Here is a 16822-nt window from a genome sequence, read left to right as displayed (position 1 = left end):
ATCCTGCTCCAGGAGCGTCGGAAGTGTTTCGAACCTGTGGGTGCCCGTCTTGAGATTCATGTAGGAAATTTCGATTTTTGAATCAATTCTGTGGGTGCTCGAACCCGTTCTACAAACTTCCGTGGGTGCTCGAGCACCCACAGCACCCCCGGCTCCGACGCCACTGTCCTGCTCGATGCTTGTGTTCGATTTCTCGCTCGCGAGCACTCGATCAACGTTGCAATTGAACGCCATGTACAAATTGCGCGCTAGGATTGAAATCACCCCGATTGCATGCATTCGTATGTCGAACTTGTCGAAAATGGTGCTCTTCTTTTCATGGTGGATACAGACAGTGCTCGCGACTAGGAAAAAGGTTGAAGACCCCTGTGCTAGAGCATTGATTGGGACAAACTCGTCTTTCTGATTTTTAAAACATGAAGGGGAAAAAATGCGTGTTTAATAAACGGGGATTCATCAAGAACATTTGAATTCAAGCGCTGCCCTACAGCGCTGTAAGTACAATATCAGTCTAGCATTATATGACGTCTCTGTCCACATGCTTATTTACCCTTTACATCAGTGGTTCTCAACCTTATCGAGCCCGCGGCCCAGATTCATTCATTTATGAGTCGAAGTCCCGGTTTAATGCAAGTAGTATAACTGAGGGTTTCCGGCTTCAATTTCAGAAGCCAGAAATCCTCAGGGTTATACTACATATTAATACATGACCAAGAGAAAATGAAACGCTAATCACTCTCGGTCCGGTATGAATGAGGTCAGGGCCCGCCTGTTGAGAAACTGCTTTAGACCAGTGTTTCTCAACCGCCGGGCCCTGACCACATTTATACCGGGACGCGGGTGATTGGAATTTCATTTTCCGTTGGTCATGTATTCGAACGGGCCTTCGACTCACAGAAATAAATGAAACCGGACCACGTAGCTCAAAAAGGTTGAGAACCATTGCTTTAGATCATGCTTCGACACAAAAAAAAGTTAACTCGAAAGATTATACAGTATTTTGAAACTCACGCACACACATCAGTCCTTTCACAGAAACTGATATCCTCTCAGGGCTGCAACTGGGGGGGGGGGGGGGGTGAGCAGGTGGATTCGTGCCAGGCAAAGCTTGTTAACTCTTTAACCAGCTTCGGTGTCAAGCACCGGATTAGAAGCGGGTGCGAATTACCCCCTTCAACCTCTTGGTAAACATTACAAGCGGGTGCCAAAATGCGTGCTTGCCTCATCTTATCAAGCGGCTAGTTGCAGTCCTGCCTTCATAGTGTGTCCCATACTTCCTATTCCATCATAAACTCTCCCGACTTAAGCCATAAAATAAAATCCATAAAAGCCACTCATAAAATCCTACACTAAACCGACACCCTGCGTCATTCCACGCTTTGGGAAACACTAGTTGCTTCAGAGAGATTTTCGAATTTAGCTCAACCCCCTTCAGCAAATGTACATTAAGAGGAAACTGTTGAGTAGGCCTACTGATGCTACAAAATCATGAACGTACGACCAAATATTCTCCTTCTCAGGTAACCGAGTTCTTTTTATTTTCTCAGCAGTACTCCTAATAGTACTGTGGTGACATTTGTACAGTTTGATGCGGTATAATGCAACACCCAAGACGTACTTATGGAGGATAGGATTCTTAGAATACGGGACTCTTTGCCAACGATCCACTGTCATGGGTGTATCCTTACTTTTTTTTCTGAAAGTTTTCGAATCATTTCATGCAAAATGAAAGATTCAACTGAAATTTAAAAAAAATATGCAAATTCATGGCTGTGTGATGGCATGACATGCATTGTAAAAAAAGAATCCTATGTTTTAGGAGCACGCGTGTTCTTTCAGTCTAAGATCATCATCAAACTGAAAAGTCGGGACATTCTAAGAGCAAATCTTTTCCATCAGCATATATCAGATACAGAAATGAAATGACCAAATCACAAATAGATAGATACACCTACGAATTCGACAGGGTTATGTTTAAGCTGGTTTAGACTAAGCTGGTATTGGTTGTATATATAGACAATGTAAAATAAAAAGATCTTCGGTATCTGTCATCTTAAGGCGAATTCTAATACAGGGGTGGCTTAAGCGAGGGTGCAAAAAATGCAGTGCACCCAGTCGGCAGGTTGAAAGGGGCGGCAGCGTAGACATTAGCGATGTCTCCAAAAAAATTTTTAAAATTTCACACAGTGAAAATTCACATATGACATCACGCTTTTGAGTCATACCACGACAACGGAGATGTTGAAAATTCTTGAGGGAATAAACAGACGTAATATCAGATCGTACTATCAATATTATACGTAATATCAGAAACAAGAAAACAAAACACACTAACAAGAACCAGCGGTTCTCAACCTCGCGGAGCCCTTTTCAGTGTATAATTTGTACGGCGGAGCTCTGTTCAACTAGAGGAACCCTTTTTAGTATATTATTTATATGGCGGTATCCTTTAGGCCTCTTTTTTTTTTTGTTTATCAAATTTACTGATTTAATTTATTATCCTCGAGTAGTCGCGGAGCCCCTGTGAAGTTCATACGGAGCCCCAAGGGCTCCGCGGAGCACCGGTTGAGAACCGCTGATGTAAGCTATATGGGGTGGCTCGAGATCAAAATCTCTATTTGGGATCTCGGATTTTTGCGCCTCCTGTCTATTCCCCAGGTAGCTGCTACATCCGGCGTCAAGACCCCTAGGCTGGAATCTTTCGTGGGCCCCCAAGCCATATATTAAATGGGGGACCCTTCTGCACTTAATTTATAGCGGGAAAAAATGGTAGTTTTCATTCCGGGCCCCCGGACTGGAGTACTGTCAGCCCCACCTGTGGGTCATGCCCCTCTTTCATAACTTATCTCAACAATTCCTATCAAAAAACGTTTTTCAAAAAAAAAATTTTTCGCCTTTTCATCTCGGATTTAGCTCCTCTCCAGAACGGACAGGAATCATTTGCTTTGGCCAATGAAACTTTTTTCCCCCATTCACCATGAACTGGGCATCCCCTCTTGAGTGGCGCCACGTGCGACCGCAATGAGTCGCATGGCCCAAGGGTAGTCCCTGCATTCTATGAAAAGGGGCAAGTATGCATTTTGGTTCCCTCAACCAGTATTTTTTTCTAGATTGGTCCGGAAGCAAAGGAAAAATTCGGCTTCTCACTTGTCCCGTCTCTGGAGTAACAGAAACACCTTTGAAATAAATTTCTTAATAAAAATAACCTTGTTGTTTTGATACATCATCATTGATAAGTGATGATGGCTCCCCAAATTAAGTGCTGTTTTAAGGATTAAATTACCTATTATCTGGCATTATTAAGAAACGGTAAAATAATCTCGAAACTCTCAAAAAACAGAAAAATCTGCTTCAAAAGCGGGACGTATGGTCACCATCATTTTGCACTTGGGTGCAAACAATGGTGTGCTGATTTCCTTCGAAAAAAAATCAGGTTTATCTAGAGCAGTGGTTCTCAACCTTTGTAAGCCCGCGGCCCGGTAAATTTCTTTTGCGTAAGTGAAAGGCCCGGCCATACACACAACTAACGAGAAATTAATGGAGAAACTTAAACTGCGAATCACTGACGACCCGGTGCGACTAGTGTTAGGGCCCGGTGCTGGGTCGCGGCCCGGCGGTTGAGAAACACTGATCTAGAGGTCCCCTCGACACTGAAGCCCTGTTAGCCTCCCACAAGGGTCGCCTTTAGGGGCAGCATATGAGGCGTCGCACCCGGGTGGGATAGATAGATAGATAGATAGATAGATAGAACCGCTCACAGCCCCGGACTGATGCAAAGCACCTTACTTCCGTTATCTCAAAAGAGACAGAGTTGTGTCGGAAAAGTTAGCAAAGATTTTTAGTAGTGGCTCCTCTTGCCCCATGCTCGCAAGTTTCGAATTACTCGCGTCGTTCTCCCCATGAAGACAGCCATCAACTCAATGCAACATATAAGCCATTTGACAAAAATGGGTGACTGAATCCAATGTCTAGGGAGAAAAATTGTACGTGCGCCCAGTGGCACATAAGGAGCGGAGAACACAGCCTGGGATTTCGAAAGAAGTGTGGAAAAGACTTGTGGGCAAGAAAGAAGAAAAAGAAGCTGGCATGTCGAAGTGGGAGAGATTTGAGAATGGTCTAAATACACAATGCTTACAAATTACATATATAGAGCACCTCGACTGTGACGAGAAACGAAGAAACAAAGCCTCCGTCCACAGCGCTGAGCAGTGTTCTGCTCGCCCTTCCCCTTACAGAACATGCAATATATACACTCGGGTGGGAAGTAAGCTCGAGCCGCCCCTGTTGTAATTTCGCAAAATTTAAAGCTGTTCATTTCAGCCTTCGGTCAGTTTCTGTGTTTTTATGGCGATCTACTTGGTGTTTTAAAAGTAGTACCAGGAACGAATTAAACGATTTTCCCCATAGAAATCCATATGAAATTGCGTTTCGGCTAACAAACCTGATTTTACTACCCTATCTAGGGTGGCCAGATGTCCCGGTTTTTCGCTGTTTTTCGCCCTGTCTGGACGCCTGTGTGTCCCGGTTTTTTCTTGAGTACAATGAAATAGAGTTATTTTCAATATTTTTCCAATTTTAGCTACGTTAGATGTTATGGTAGGAATTTATTACATCACTGTTATATTTTTGTCTTGTTAATATTTTATGTAACCAAAGGACGCCGAACTTATTTTGAACCATTGTAGTCCCATCTCATCTTGGACTGAAATTCAATAGTCATTAATATTTCTAGATTGCAAAGGGTGTACCAATATATGAGTCAGATGAGAAAAAATAATTCTTTTCGATGTTCCGTATAATAATAATGTATAATAACATTTGTTATATGGTATGCCGTTTCTTACTTATATAAGTATAATCAGAATATTTCGTACATTTTTTTTTATCCGAAGTTGTAGGTAAGGAGGGAATGAAATAAAGGGAAGGGGCAACTGTATACTACATTTTGCATAGCTTTTATTGGCAGTATGCTTATTGATTATACCGATTGGCAGCAAGTGACTTATAGAAATATCAATTCAGTTTCAAAGGAATTGTATCCAGATTGTTTTGCAGGCAGAGAAATTTCGTGGGCTGTGACACTGAGCGTATAGATGATATTAAAGAAACCAGACATGCGCCCCCCCCCCCCATCTTTGGTTCGATATGGGATATAAGTGCGTTATCTTGTAAGGTTGGGATTGTCTCTTCTTGGGAAAAGCGTTTTAGTGTTAATCTAATGATTTCAATCGGTTTCATGTTATGCGCTTGAGCGTAAAGCACTGCTGTGAAAAAGTTCACGCTAAAATTCGGAACCCTTAGAACGAATTAATCAATAATACATTCATTCTTAGTGGGAGGACCAGAGCTGCAACTAGATGCTTGGTCAACCGGGGCAAGCGCGCATTTTTACGCCCCCTTGTAATGTTGAAGGAGAGGTTTCAGAATAGAATTTTTGCCCCCTTGAGTCCAGCGCCCGGGGCACGAGACCCGCCTGTTCCCCCCCAAGTTGCAGTCCTGGGGGAACTATTTCGGTTTCTGAACAATTCGGTTTACGAATGGATTTCCGTAACGAATCATTAAGTTCGTATACCCAGGGTGGGCTGTTCATAGCAGCATAAACATTATAATATGAGACTAAGAACACTTAAGTCTCCTCCTTAGTAATTTATGAGTATATAATAAAACGCATCTCGCCCTTCACGGCATACGCTCTTCAAACACGTATATACGGGACATCTGACAACCATGGCTCCCATCCCGGCGTTTTACTATTTTTTTCGCCTCTGAGCAGAAGTAGTGTGGTAATATTTCCGTAATGCATTGTGAGTTTGCAATTTTACATTGTAATGCTCACCAAATGAGAGTTTTGAAAATGTCCCGGTTATTATTAATGAATGCCTCGGTTTTTAACAACGATTTCCGGGATTTGTCCCACTTTTACGGGCGTTTATCTGGCCACCCTAACCAACACCACTTATAGAACAAGGCCTACGCACGAAGCTTGCGACGTCGATGAAGACGGCCATTTCTCTTATTGCCACTGGATATATGTATTGAAAAAAAAAGAAAAGATATCGCTTGCGTCGGCCTGCTGTATCCAACGGACGCCATAATCGCAGCTCCACCCCCCTTTCCCTGGCGTACGCCAATGGTAGTTTTCGTTTTAAAAATTTATTACAGAAAAGGCACTGCAAGAATAAAAATATGTACACATTTTAAGATAACTTTGATAATGTCTAACTTAATTGTAGGGAATATAAAATCATTCAAACTTAAAAAAAAGTATCAATGCAGACTTAATTCTTAAAAAAATTATTCAAATTTATTTTCGTCTCCATTGATAAATGATTGCATAAATTGTGATAACACTTGGAATGCTTTGGCAAAGTATGAATTAATCTTCATTCCATCACGGAGAATTATTATTATTAAAGTAGTCTGCATCAGTGTCACTAACACGCATCAAAATTCAATTTTACTCCTCCAAATTTCGTTGGGGGAAAATATTATTTCAAATATTTTAGGTCATTTTTTTTTCTATAGTTATTTCTCACTAATAAAATACGTAAATACCCCTCTCTTTACAATGGAAAAACAAAGGCATTTTAGATAAAATGCGATTCCATCTAGGTTAAAATTGACCCAAGACCCCCCAATGAGAAAAACCGACTACAGAGACAAAAAAGAAAAGGGCTGTTTTAATAAAATCATGTTCCTAAAGATCAGATTCACAAGCGTACTCAGCGCCATCTATACATGAGAACGTAAACGAGCCAACTGTGAGAAAGGATCATAAAAATTATTTATATATTGTGATAAAACCCCTATTTTCTTTTTTTTTCTCGAAATCTGCAAAATGCTGAGCAAATCGACAAAAGTTTATTCGAAAACATATAAACGATATCATTGTAGAAAAAAAAAAAATCATCCGTTAAAAATGTATTACGGTAATAGTGTACGAGTAGTTGTGCAAACCGAAGTTGAGCATACTTACCTGGCGCTGGAGATGCCGTGATCAAGAAGGCGGCTCTCCCGGGACGAGGCCTTCCATTGCACTCCGGTTGGCTGAATCCCGCCACATTCGCAAATTGCGATTGCTTGGGGCGCATAATTTTTGGTAGCGGGGTTAGCGTTCGCGCTGACCTCCCCTTATATGAATGAACAAGTAGAAAATTAATTGATGGAATAATTACCTTATACGCTTTTAAATAGTTGAAATCGGTAACTTTGATTAATAAATAGAAAATATACGGGGCTACGCCATACAAATTATATACCAGAAAGGGTTCCGCGAGTCGAAAATGCGTTGAGAACCACTGAAGTAGAATTCTGTGGTCATAGGCGGAGATAGACTTGAAAGGCTCGAACGACACGATGATTATGGCAATTCATAATATGTCCAAAACTGTAACGTTCAGTGGTAATCGTTTCTCGCACGAAGAAGGGGCCGATAATGCCTCTGGCGCATACCGCAGGCCATGCAGTAACTTTAGGCGAATGCAGTGGTTTCTCTTCACACAAATGAGGATTTTCGGAACCCCAAAATCTCCAGTTTTGTTTTTTTTAATTTAAAAAAAACAACTAAATTTTCGAAATTTCTGTACACAATTCTCACAGTTTTGCTAATAAACGTACCGTTTACCGCATAATTCTATTGATCTTTGGTGTAGAGATATTTAATTTTGAAATAAGGGCTTATTCGCTGATCACCCTGTACATTATATCAGTCGGATTTGCCACCTCCACCCATGATTGCGTTGTGACCCGTTCCCGAGGGGTAGGTTTGATAACCTTAAACGATATTTCTGGGCCGGCAAATGATCATGTCGCATGAGTCGCCTCAGCACATGATGTTCATCTTCGATGCTGCTAAATTTTTTCACTTCGTGCAGCGCAACCAAGCGAAAATTTATTTATTTCATTAATTACAAATTTTTTCTGTTATTTTATATATACATTTTGGTTCTAGTAATGCTACTACTCTAAATTTTACTGGGCAGCCATGCACCGCTAGTGACGGCTGTGGGTAAGAGCAGTGGGATCCCTAGTAGTATCGTGTTCACTGGCCCAAGTACAACAGAGCTGTTGCACCCTAAGTTGCATTAAGAGTTCAAGCGGCTTTGGTTGCGCATACCTGACTGAAAAGAGAGGCATTACATAAGAGTACCGCGCTTTTAGCTTCCTGTCATTTCTACTTGAGCGGCTCCGCGTGAACATAAATAGAAAAATCTGTTGGGGTGATAGCAGGTGTGCGGAAAAAGGAATGTAGATTATTCGTATATAGTGATACCTCGTTAAACAATACTCAATATAACGATATAACTCCCTCTACAACGACATTTTCTACATGGCAAGCGATCTCTAAATGTGCCACGGATCGTTTAATGGCCGTATTCACGGAGCGACTGTCAAACGGCCAATCAAATAACATGCGGGTGATGGCGAAAGTGCATGTTAGAAGAAATCGGTATTCTCGGCAAACCAGCAAGGAGTTGTTACCAGACCACGGCGTTTAATGAGTGATGGTGAGGAGCTTCATGCTGATTCGTCAAACGAAGGTCATGTGATAAAATTTTTCTTTACCGCTTTTTGAGATCAGCACCGCCGCGATCATAACCACGTGCGTTTCTCTCCACGTTTGTTTTCTTTCGAATTTTGTGTTGTCCTTGTGTTTCAATGGAGTCGAGCAGGAAAAATTTTACAATGTTCGAGAAGGAGGTGCTGGTCGGGCTGGTGGCGGAGAGTTCAAGCGGCTTTGGTTGCACATACCTGACTGAAAAGAAAGGCATTACATAAGAGTACCGCGCTTTTAGCTTCCTGTCATTCCTACTTGAGCGGCTCCGCGTGAACATAAATAGAAAAATCTGTTGGGGTGATAGCAGGTGTGCGGAAAAAGGAATGTAGATTATTCGTATATAGTGATACCTTGTTACAACAATACTCAATATAACGATATAACTCCCTCTACAACGATATTTTCTCGTTAAATGCTCTGGAATTGTGCCACGGGTCATTTAAGCGATCTTGAAAATGTGCCACGGGCCACTTAAATGCTCTGGAATTGTGCCACGGGTCATTTAAGCGATCTGTAAATGTGTCGCTTTGTTCATTTTTACAAAATTGGGTTTTAGGGGGCAAGCCACGTCAGATAACCTTAAAGGCCACATTTGGTCCGCGGGTCAAGGGTATTCCATATATGGCTGGAACATAGACTTAAGATATAAATAGACCGCGCACGCTATTCATAAAACTTGTCGAACGTGAAGAAAAGATGAGCAGTATAGTCGGGGAAAGAACAGGTTCTGCGCTATTACATTTGGCGCGTTTTCGCAGAAGCTAGGATGTTGCTGTAACGAAATTTGACTCAATTCGATCAAGTTGATGAAAACTTTCCTTCATTTTTTCAATGAATTTCACTCATTTTTATGTGAAATATTTAGGGAGTATCAGATTTGAAAAAATAAATTCTATAAAATAAACAAATATTGGAAAACGGAATTTTATTATTTTCCATTAAGGGATAATTCTTAATAATTTCTTAACACATGGGTTTTTAAATTTTAATTGAATATATAATATTTGAAGGAAGTGAATATAAACAGTATAAATTTCATGAAATAAATTTTTTTGGTACATTTTTTAATAGCTTTCTAAATATCTATACACACACAGGAAACAAAATATTGTATACAACAAATATATAATGTTTATGTTACTGTAAATTTGATACATTATACATAACATGTTGGAGTAAAAATAAATGCTAGAAAATCGTATATGTTGTAAAGCCTAATTCATTTATATTTTTAAATATTCTCTTCATTCACTTTGTCGCTTTTAATTTCGAAAATTTATTTATACTAGGGGTAATTAAAACAAAAATATATCTTTCCAGAACATTACAATTACTCTATATACTCATAATTAATGTATAATTAATTATAATGCATCATATTATGTTATGTAATGTAACACATTCACACTCATACCATATTCAGTCATGAAATAATATTCAAACAATAAGAAAACGTTTCATTTCTAACATTCCTGAAAAACCTTTTATAACCTCATCACACAAAACTGTAAACACTTACATAATATTTCAGGATTAAAATAGATTTTACTCAAGAAAATTACAGAATCTCATCATCAATTTCTCTAAATTATAAGAATTAAAATTCCATGTAGGGTATATATGTAATAATTTAAAGTGTGTATATATATACTAGGGGGGGGTCTGCCCCCCTTCCGCCTTTGGCGGCCAACCCCCCCCCCCCCCACATCTCTCCCGGACATATCTTGTTTATTTCGTCCCACTTCATCAGCGTGCTATGGAAAAGGGGAAAGGGACGTGTGAAAGCACCAGCCTACTGAAGAAGCGAATTTTAATGAAAATAGCAATAAAGCAACAAAAAACAAATGAGATTCATAAAGTATCCCCAGAAAACTTCCCCACGGGGGTCCCCAGATTCAATTCGCTGAATTTCAGTGGGGCCCCACACTGGATATATCTTGGGCTACCGATGTGTTGCAAATTTTACAATGTTAAACCACAAAAATCAATGAGATACATTCAGGGGCACCGGATTACAACCTGCCAACATTTCCATGAAGCCCTGACCTGCAAGCTTGTCGGACACCCCCCTGTGAGAATTTTTCCTTTTTATCAATTTTACAACGAATAAAATCCAGGGCCCCACATCCAGTAGCGGGGACACAATACGCAGATTTTTAGTGGGGCCCCAGACTGGCTATATCTCGGGTTTCGGCTGTGGCAAATTCTACAACAGAAAAGAATGAGATTCATCCAGGGCCCCCAAAATCAAACCTGTAAACATGGGCCCCCCCCCCGACTTGGAAGCTTGTTGGTCATCCCCCGGAGCGAGTGCCATGAAAAATTTTCATTTGTATTCGTTTTACCAACGAATAAAATCCAGGGCCCCCAACCAATTACCCGGGACACCAATTCGCATACTTTTGGTGGGGCCCCAGACTGGCTTTATCTCGGGCTTCGGCTGTTGCAAATTCTACAACAGAAAAGAATATATTTTTTTCTAGATTGGTCCGGAAGCAAAGAAAAAATTCGGCTTCTCACTTGTCCCGTCTCTGGAGTAACAGAAACACCTTTGAAATAAATTTCTTAATAAAAATAACCTTGTTGTTTTGATACATCATCATTGATAAGTGATGATGGCTCCCTAAATTAAGTGCTGTTTTAAGGATTAAATTACCTATTATCTGGCATTATTAAGAAACGGTAAAATAATCTCGAAACTCTCAAAAAACAGAAAAATCTGCTTCAAAAGCGGGACGTATGGTCACCATCATTTTGCACTTGGGTGCAAACAATGGTGTGCTGATTTCCTTCGAAAAAAAATCAGGTTTATCTAGAGCAGTGGTTCTCAACCTTTGTAAGCCCGCGGCCCGGTAAATTTCTTTTGCGTAAGTGAAAGGCCCGGCCATACACACAACTAACGAGAAATTAATGGAGAAACTTAAACTGCGAATCACTGACGACCCGGTGCGACTAGTGTTAGGGCCCGGTGCTGGGTCGCGGCCCGGCGGTTGAGAAACACTGATCTAGAGGTCCCCTCGACACTGAAGCCCTGTTAGCCTCCCACAAGGGTCGCCTTTAGGGGCAGCATATGAGGCGTCGCACCCGGGTGGGATAGATAGATAGATAGATAGATAGATAGATAGAACCGCTCACAGCCCCGGACTGATGCAAAGCACCTTACTTCCGTTATCTCAAAAGAGACAGAGTTGTGTCGGAAAAGTTAGCAAAGATTTTTAGTAGTGGCTCCTCTTGCCCCATGCTCGCAAGTTTCGAATTACTCGCGTCGTTCTCCCCATGAAGACAGCCATCAACTCAATGCAACATATAAGCCATTTGACAAAAATGGGTGACTGAATCCAATGTCTAGGGAGAAAAATTGTACGTGCGCCCAGTGGCACATAAGGAGCGGAGAACACAGCCTGGGATTTCGAAAGAAGTGTGGAAAAGACTTGTGGGCAAGAAAGAAGAAAAAGAAGCTGGCATGTCGAAGTGGGAGAGATTTGAGAATGGTCTAAATACACAATGCTTACAAATTACATATATAGAGCACCTCGACTGTGACGAGAAACGAAGAAACAAAGCCTCCGTCCACAGCGCTGAGCAGTGTTCTGCTCGCCCTTCCCCTTACAGAACATGCAATATATACACTCGGGTGGGAAGTAAGCTCGAGCCGCCCCTGTTGTAATTTCGCAAAATTTAAAGCTGTTCATTTCAGCCTTCGGTCAGTTTCTGTGTTTTTATGGCGATCTACTTGGTGTTTTAAAAGTAGTACCAGGAACGAATTAAACGATTTTCCCCATAGAAATCCATATGAAATTGCGTTTCGGCTAACAAACCTGATTTTACTACCCTATCTAGGGTGGCCAGATGTCCCGGTTTTTCGCGTTTTTCGCCCTGTCTGGACGCCTGTGTGTCCCGGTTTTTTCTTGAGTACAATGAAATAGAGTTATTTTCAATATTTTTCCAATTTTAGCTACGTTAGATGTTATGGTAGGAATTTATTACATCACTGTTATATTTTTGTCTTGTTAATATTTTATGTAACCAAAGGACGCCGAACTTATTTTGAACCATTGTAGTCCCATCTCATCTTGGACTGAAATTCAATAGTCATTAATATTTCTAGATTGCAAAGGGTGTACCAATATATGAGTCAGATGAGAAAAAATAATTCTTTTCGATGTTCCGTATAATAATAATGTATAATAACATTTGTTATATGGTATGCCGTTTCTTACTTATATAAGTATAATCAGAATATTTCGTACATTTTTTTTTATCCGAAGTTGTAGGTAAGGAGGGAATGAAATAAAGGGAAGGGGCAACTGTATACTACATTTTGCATAGCTTTTATTGGCAGTATGCTTATTGATTATACCGATTGGCAGCAAGTGACTTATAGAAATATCAATTCAGTTTCAAAGGAATTGTATCCAGATTGTTTTGCAGGCAGAGAAATTTCGTGGGCTGTGACACTGAGCGTATAGATGATATTAAAGAAACCAGACATGCGCCCCCCCCCCCCCATCTTTGGTTCGATATGGGATATAAGTGCGTTATCTTGTAAGGTTGGGATTGTCTCTTCTTGGGAAAAGCGTTTTAGTGTTAATCTAATGATTTCAATCGGTTTCATGTTATGCGCTTGAGCGTAAAGCACTGCTGTGAAAAAGTTCACGCTAAAATTCGGAACCCTTAGAACGAATTAATCAATAATACATTCATTCTTAGTGGGAGGACCAGAGCTGCAACTAGATGCTTGGTCAACCGGGGCAAGCGCGCATTTTTACGCCCCCTTGTAATGTTGAAGGAGAGGTTTCAGAATAGAATTTTTGCCCCCTTGAGTCCAGCGCCCGGGGCACGAGACCCGCCTGTTCCCCCCCCAAGTTGCAGTCCTGGGGGAACTATTTCGGTTTCTGAACAATTCGGTTTACGAATGGATTTCCGTAACGAATCATTAAGTTCGTATACCCAGGGTGGGCTGTTCATAGCAGCATAAACATTATAATATGAGACTAAGAACACTTAAGTCTCCTCCTTAGTAATTTATGAGTATATAATAAAACGCATCTCGCCCTTCACGGCATACGCTCTTCAAACACGTATATACGGGACATCTGACAACCATGGCTCCCATCCCGGCGTTTTACTATTTTTTTCGCCTCTGAGCAGAAGTAGTGTGGTAATATTTCCGTAATGCATTGTGAGTTTGCAATTTTACATTGTAATGCTCACCAAATGAGAGTTTTGAAAATGTCCCGGTTATTATTAATGAATGCCTCGGTTTTTAACAACGATTTCCGGGATTTGTCCCACTTTTACGGGCGTTTATCTGGCCACCCTAACCAACACCACTTATAGAACAAGGCCTACGCACGAAGCTTGCGACGTCGATGAAGACGGCCATTTCTCTTATTGCCACTGGATATATGTATTGAAAAAAAAAGAAAAGATATCGCTTGCGTCGGCCTGCTGTATCCAACGGACGCCATAATCGCAGCTCCACCCCCCTTTCCCTGGCGTACGCCAATGGTAGTTTTCGTTTTAAAAATTTATTACAGAAAAGGCACTGCAAGAATAAAAATATGTACACATTTTAAGATAACTTTGATAATGTCTAACTTAATTGTAGGGAATATAAAATCATTCAAACTTAAAAAAAAGTATCAATGCAGACTTAATTCTTAAAAAAATTATTCAAATTTATTTTCGTCTCCATTGATAAATGATTGCATAAATTGTGATAACACTTGGAATGCTTTGGCAAAGTATGAATTAATCTTCATTCCATCACGGAGAATTATTATTATTAAAGTAGTCTGCATCAGTGTCACTAACACGCATCAAAATTCAATTTTACTCCTCCAAATTTCGTTGGGGGAAAATATTATTTCAAATATTTTAGGTCATTTTTTTTTCTATAGTTATTTCTCACTAATAAAATACGTAAATACCCCTCTCTTTACAATGGAAAAACAAAGGCATTTTAGATAAAATGCGATTCCATCTAGGTTAAAATTGACCCAAGACCCCCCAATGAGAAAAACCGACTACAGAGACAAAAAAGAAAAGGGCTGTTTTAATAAAATCATGTTCCTAAAGATCAGATTCACAAGCGTACTCAGCGCCATCTATACATGAGAACGTAAACGAGCCAACTGTGAGAAAGGATCATAAAAATTATTTATATATTGTGATAAAACCCCTATTTTCTTTTTTTTTCTCGAAATCTGCAAAATGCTGAGCAAATCGACAAAAGTTTATTCGAAAACATATAAACGATATCATTGTAGAAAAAAAAAAAATCATCCGTTAAAAATGTATTACGGTAATAGTGTACGAGTAGTTGTGCAAACCGAAGTTGAGCATACTTACCTGGCGCTGGAGATGCCGTGATCAAGAAGGCGGCTCTCCCGGGACGAGGCCTTCCATTGCACTCCGGTTGGCTGAATCCCGCCACATTCGCAAATTGCGATTGCTTGGGGCGCATAATTTTTGGTAGCGGGGTTAGCGTTCGCGCTGACCTCCCCTTATATGAATGAACAAGTAGAAAATTAATTGATGGAATAATTACCTTATACGCTTTTAAATAGTTGAAATCGGTAACTTTGATTAATAAATAGAAAATATACGGGGCTACGCCATACAAATTATATACCAGAAAGGGTTCCGCGAGTCGAAAATGCGTTGAGAACCACTGAAGTAGAATTCTGTGGTCATAGGCGGAGATAGACTTGAAAGGCTCGAACGACACGATGATTATGGCAATTCATAATATGTCCAAAACTGTAACGTTCAGTGGTAATCGTTTCTCGCACGAAGAAGGGGCCGATAATGCCTCTGGCGCATACCGCAGGCCATGCAGTAACTTTAGGCGAATGCAGTGGTTTCTCTTCACACAAATGAGGATTTTCGGAACCCCAAAATCTCCAGTTTTGTTTTTTTTAATTTAAAAAAAACAACTAAATTTTCGAAATTTCTGTACACAATTCTCACAGTTTTGCTAATAAACGTACCGTTTACCGCATAATTCTATTGATCTTTGGTGTAGAGATATTTAATTTTGAAATAAGGGCTTATTCGCTGATCACCCTGTACATTATATCAGTCGGATTTGCCACCTCCACCCATGATTGCGTTGTGACCCGTTCCCGAGGGGTAGGTTTGATAACCTTAAACGATATTTCTGGGCCGGCAAATGATCATGTCGCATGAGTCGCCTCAGCACATGATGTTCATCTTCGATGCTGCTAAATTTTTTCACTTCGTGCAGCGCAACCAAGCGAAAATTTATTTATTTCATTAATTACAAATTTTTTCTGTTATTTTATATATACATTTTGGTTCTAGTAATGCTACTACTCTAAATTTTACTGGGCAGCCATGCACCGCTAGTGACGGCTGTGGGTAAGAGCAGTGGGATCCCTAGTAGTATCGTGTTCACTGGCCCAAGTACAACAGAGCTGTTGCACCCTAAGTTGCATTAAGAGTTCAAGCGGCTTTGGTTGCGCATACCTGACTGAAAAGAGAGGCATTACATAAGAGTACCGCGCTTTTAGCTTCCTGTCATTTCTACTTGAGCGGCTCCGCGTGAACATAAATAGAAAAATCTGTTGGGGTGATAGCAGGTGTGCGGAAAAAGGAATGTAGATTATTCGTATATAGTGATACCTCGTTAAACAATACTCAATATAACGATATAACTCCCTCTACAACGACATTTTCTACATGGCAAGCGATCTCTAAATGTGCCACGGATCGTTTAATGGCCGTATTCACGGAGCGACTGTCAAACGGCCAATCAAATAACATGCGGGTGATGGCGAAAGTGCATGTTAGAAGAAATCGGTATTCTCGGCAAACCAGCAAGGAGTTGTTACCAGACCACGGCGTTTAATGAGTGATGGTGAGGAGCTTCATGCTGATTCGTCAAACGAAGGTCATGTGATAAAATTTTTCTTTACCGCTTTTTGAGATCAGCACCGCCGCGATCATAACCACGTGCGTTTCTCTCCACGTTTGTTTTCTTTCGAATTTTGTGTTGTCCTTGTGTTTCAATGGAGTCGAGCAGGAAAAATTTTACAATGTTCGAGAAGGAGGTGCTGGTCGGGCTGGTGGCGGAGAGTTCAAGCGGCTTTGGTTGCACATACCTGACTGAAAAGAAAGGCATTACATAAGAGTACCGCGCTTTTAGCTTCCTGTCATTCCTACTTGAGCGGCTCCGCGTGAACATAAATAGAAAAATCTGTTGGGGTGATAGCAGGTGTGCGGAAAAAGGAATGTAGA

General features: G+C 40.6%; 1 protein-coding gene and 2 non-coding genes across 3 annotated transcripts in view; all 3 read left to right on the top strand.

The window, feature by feature from the left end:
* LOC149067729 (uncharacterized) overlaps positions 1 to 16822 on the top strand; it is a 121458-nt gene that overhangs the window by 39136 nt on the left and 65500 nt on the right. The gene's annotated exons all lie outside the window — the stretch shown is intronic.
* LOC149067733 (U1 spliceosomal RNA) lies at positions 6969 to 7129 on the top strand. Its single transcript, XR_016195305.1, has one exon. It is a non-coding gene; the product is annotated as a U1 spliceosomal RNA (small nuclear RNA).
* LOC149067732 (U1 spliceosomal RNA) lies at positions 14904 to 15064 on the top strand. Its single transcript, XR_016195304.1, has one exon. It is a non-coding gene; the product is annotated as a U1 spliceosomal RNA (small nuclear RNA).

Source organism: Pholcus phalangioides, unplaced genomic scaffold (assembly GCF_987345545.1).
Source record: "Pholcus phalangioides strain wild (caught in Gottingen) unplaced genomic scaffold, Ppha-v1.0 ptg000028l_1, whole genome shotgun sequence".
In the NCBI taxonomy this organism is placed as follows: domain Eukaryota; kingdom Metazoa; phylum Arthropoda; class Arachnida; order Araneae; family Pholcidae; genus Pholcus; species Pholcus phalangioides.
Note: the sequence above shows the minus strand (reverse complement) of the source record. Positions and strands in the feature narration are given on the sequence as shown.